The sequence below is a fragment of the Octopus bimaculoides genome, chromosome 7 (assembly GCF_046866305.1).
Source record: "Octopus bimaculoides isolate indiv1 chromosome 7, ASM4686630v1, whole genome shotgun sequence".
Lineage (NCBI taxonomy): Eukaryota > Metazoa > Mollusca > Cephalopoda > Octopoda > Octopodidae > Octopus > Octopus bimaculoides.
In genome coordinates, this window is record NC_142934.1 from 74,361,991 (window position 1) to 74,366,518 (window position 4,528).

At 37.1% G+C, this 4,528-nt stretch overlaps 1 protein-coding gene across 10 annotated transcripts in view; it reads right to left on the bottom strand.

Moving 5' to 3' along the window:
• The window catches only part of LOC106869675 (EF-hand calcium-binding domain-containing protein 7), a 53,282-nt gene extending 49,001 nt beyond the window's left edge, over nucleotides 1–4,281 (bottom strand). For 2 of the 10 annotated variants that reach the window (XM_089355504.1, XM_089355498.1), the window contains exons 1-2: nucleotides 4,153–4,258; nucleotides 1,339–1,382 (exon numbers count right to left, since the gene is read on the bottom strand). The gene's annotated coding sequence lies outside the window, so the exon portion shown is untranslated. Of the gene's footprint in view, nucleotides 1–307; nucleotides 448–1,338; nucleotides 1,602–3,795 lie in introns of those variants that run through there. The other 8 variants (XM_089355506.1, XM_089355502.1, XM_089355499.1 and 5 more) reach the window with 7 other exon arrangements.
• Nucleotides 4,282–4,528: the final 247 nt, after the last annotated feature.

A 4,528-nucleotide genomic window follows, 5' to 3' on the forward strand; every position in this document is an offset into this window, starting at 1 on the left:
AGTTCTGTCCCACTGCGAGGTATTTCAGACAAGTTTCTTCTATTACAGCCCAAGGCTGACCAATGCCTTGTGAGTGAATTTGGTTGGTGTAAACTTTATGGAAGCCCATCGTGTATGTATGTATGTATGTATGTATGCATGTATGTATGGTGTGTGCGTGTGTAGTGAAAGAAACGTAACAGAGCACCAACACACGGATGTCTATATGGTATGAGTGAATAGAGACGAGTGTTCGTGTTTTTAACTAAAAACAGTGAAACCACTTCAATGGAAAATCGAACGGAGCTAAGCTGCAAATATCTCGAACCTGTTTCTACTTAAAAGTTGTGGGTAATTAAAACACTGAGAAGTCTTTAAGCGGTCACTCGACTTGCTTCAAATAGCAGCGACACCTCCTTCTAAGCAGATTCTACAGTCCTATAATTAGTGCTTGAAAATAAAGACGGGATGGCCATAACTGGAATGTCTTTGATCATAAGCCAGTTTGTCCTGGGACTAGATAATGATGGTATCAAATTTTGGTACAAAGCCGGCAATTTCGGTAGAGCGAGTAAGTCGATTGCATAGACGCCGGTGGTCGACTGGTACTTATTTTATCGGTACTTCTTAAATACAGAGGTCCCGACGCATCTAGTGTACGATATAAAGGGGAGGTAACCCAAACCCTAAAACTAACCGTAACCCTAAAAACTAACCCTAACGAGTGTGCACTGTTCGGGACCTCTGTATTTAAGTAGAGCCATTTTATCGACCCCCAAAAGGACGAAAGGTAAAGTCTTATTCGGCGAAATTTGAACTCTAAACGTAAAGACGGACAAAATACTACTAAACATTTTGCCCGGCCTGCTAATGATTCTGCTAGTTCGCCACCCTTTGGGATTAGACAATAATGATTTCAAATTTTGGCACAAGGCCAGCAATATCGGTGGAGTGAGTAAGTCGATTGTATCGACTCAGTGTTCAACTGTCACTTATTTTATCGACCTGATAAAAGGTAAAGTAGACCTCGGCGAAATTTGAACTCAAAACGTAAAGACGGACAAAACGCCGCTTAGTATGTTGCCTGGCGTGCTAACAATTTTACCAGCCTGTCACCCTGTGAGACTAGATAATAATAACAACAATACATAAATATATGATTTTTTTTTTATCGGCGTATGTTTAATGTTTTATGTTATTTAATTTTAGTAATTATTTAACGTTATTTTTGGTTATATTAATTTATACAATAAGTTACGCAGAATTCTAGTACCTCGACTTCGTAAACTTTTATATAGTTGCTAAGGACCGAGCTGATAAAATATAACAAAAAAAACATATTACTTGGAATAGACTTACCGTTGATTTTACATTGAAACCTTATTCGCTGTGTCACAAACTTTCTAATTAGAAAAAAAGCAATCCGATTGATAGTTAAATAATTAATATATATGATGAACTAGATATATGGTCATAAAAATTTGAACATGTACCCGCCATCTTATAAACAAAACATTGCACAGCAACAAGTGACATTAATCGGTTATTTCCGCTCTTTTCCGTTGCTTTCCGCAAGCGATATGCCTATGTAGCTTTACTTTCTACTGCTTTTGCTCCTGGCTGACGTAAACAATCATATCTCGTGCCGTTCATAACTTGCATATCATTGAACCAATGAAAACACTTTTCAGAGCCGGTTAAGTTGTTAGAAATAGTAATCAAATCTCGGCATAACTACAGGGTTTTACCCCCCAGACTTTGGGAGGTCATAACTTTCAGAAATATGAATATTTTTTAATGAAATTTTCTATGCATATAGTATTTACTATGTAGAATCCGAATATACAAAAATTTCCGCTGAAAGTGTTTTGGAATGGGGGTGGGGGACAATTTTCGGAAATTTCAACAGAGTCCACTTAAATTCTTCTTAACTTCCAGGAAAATTAATATTTTTTCGTGAAATTTTCTACAAATATACCTTGATGTATGTACATTTCGAGCATGTAGGAATTTTTAAGGAAACAACTGCAGGTTATTTTTGAGAAGCGTTCCCCACTCGGTGGTGTTTCGGAGCAAGTCGTCCATATTTGTTTCATTTTTCTCTATTATGTGCGTATGTGCATCCGTAGATTTCTAGACAGTGAAGAGAAGCCGTCATAAGAAAACTTTCGTTAAAAATAACATGCACACGATTTTTTTTTTCTTCTCAATAGAAGTAAATTCCAAAGTAAACGTTTCTAGTAGAGAAGTAGAAGAGAACAGGAGCAAAAATAGGAATATACACGCACGGTTAAATATAGAAACTATCACAGTGTCGCTTCCCGAAGAATTTTAAAATGTTAGCTTTCCGAAACTTTTTTCTCAATCTTGCAAAAACACGAAGATTAAGAATAAACAGAAAAAGTACACAAATATATTTTACATAGTTGTCGTATACGTCGGTTTTGTTTATAATAACATAAGTTTAGTCACTGTTTCAGTACGTGTTCTTCATTGATCTTATGTGAAATCTTGTATTAGTTAAAAAATGTTTGTTGGAATTTCCGAAAATTGTCCCCCACCCCCATTCCAAAACACTTTCAGCGGAAATTTTTGTATATTCGGATTCTACATAGTAAATACTATATGCATAGAAAATTTCATTAAAAAAAATATTCATTTTTCTGAAAGTTATGACCTCCCAAAGTCTGGGGGGTAAAACCCTGTAGTTATGCCCAAATCTCTCTTAAAATTACACTTTAGCGTCTTAGAAAAGAAAAATGACACGGTCTGGAATAGTTGGTTATGGCTGGAACACCTTTGCTGAAAGATCTGCTCCATCGAGGCTGACGTGGGATTAAATAACAACACACCTATTTATTTAAATGACTGTCCTTATTTATCCATCAAAGCAGAAAGGTTGATGTGCTGAATATTGAATACTGCACTAAAAAGTTCATTAATTTTAATTTTCCTTTTGGTTGGAAGTAAAAAAAAAAAAAAATAGTGGCAGTTATGTCCGGCTTCCAAAAAGAAAGGGAGATAATTTCATGAAATTGGCTTCAAATTTTGGCGCTAGGCCAGCATTTAAGGGGGAGGAGTAAGTCAATTATATCGACCCCAGTGCTCGACTGGTACTTATTTGGGATCTTTTTGGTTTGACAGGCAACATTTTTCATTTATGTTTTATGTAGTGTTTTTTGTACCGAAACACTTTCAAAATTTCGTTTACTTGTATATTTTGTGTTATAGAACAGATAAAAAATGTTGTATTCGAAGTTATTTCATGTTAAAAATTGTCTTATTTCGATAATTTAAATCAATCACTGACGTCTATTCAGTTGAATACAGTTACTGCTTTGGCGGTGTATATGGTATTAATCCCTTGTTGACATATTTCGTCCGGTTTTTTGGTTTGTTTTCTTTTGAAGCAGACAAAATTACAGAAAAATGGTAATTTATACGCATATATTGTTTATATAATAAATTACGCTGTGCGTATCTGTGTTTGTAACAATTTTTCGCTAGTACTCAGTAACACATTTCCTAAATGATGGTAGAGTTTGATTTGAAGAAGATTTGGCTGCTATTATGCTTGAATTACACTATTCTACTTGTTTCAGTTGATTGAATAATAGCTAATAAGGGGAAAATGCCATCAAAATACTTGAATATTGCCTGCACTTGTTATTGGAGCTGGCAGAATTATTAATGCACCTCCACCAAGTGCTTCATTTCCTAGAAATAGCAGCCAAATCTTCAAATCAAAAAAGGACGATAGCGTAACAACGGCAAACAGGACAAAACACGATAGAAGGATTATTCGCAGCCAATTACCTCTTCAGTCGGAGTCTGGAATGTCCACGTAGTTTCGCCCACTTATCTCCGATACTACTCAAAACCGGCTGGGCCAGGGACTTAAGCTAAAAACATTAAGCCTTTGGGCAAGGCAAACAGATGTACGTATACATGAAAAAATAAGTAAACAACAGAAAGGGTCTTTCGCCTATCGGAACGAATTTAACATACAAAATAGAATTATATAATGGACAAACGCCTTTAAGCTATACAGCAAAAGGAGAATTATTATACAATTACAACAACAATAAAAGAAAACAAACAAGGTCTTTCGACTATCAGACGAGTGCAGTAAGTTAGCACAAGGAAAAGAAAAATGGAAAAGCCATAACAGACCGGGTGGCAGGACAGAACAGATGCGAACGACCTCAAAGGTGGCCGGCCCAAAAAGGACGAAAACGCTTTTCTCTCTCTCGCTCTTCTCTCTCTCGCACTTTTTTCTCTCTCGCTCCTCCTTCTCTCTCTCTCGCACTTTTTTCTCTCTCGCACTTTTTTCTCTCTCGTTCCTCCCTCTCTCTCTCTCGCTCATCTCTCTCTCTCTCTCTCTCTCTCGCTCCTCCCTCTCTCCCGCTCCTCTCATTCTCGCACTTTTTTCTCTCTCGCTCCTCCCTCTCTCTCTCTCTCTCTCTCTCTCGCTCTTCTCTCTCTCGCTCCTCTCTCTCTCTCGCTCCTCTCTCTTTTGCTCCTCTCTCTCTCGCTCCGCTCCCTCTCG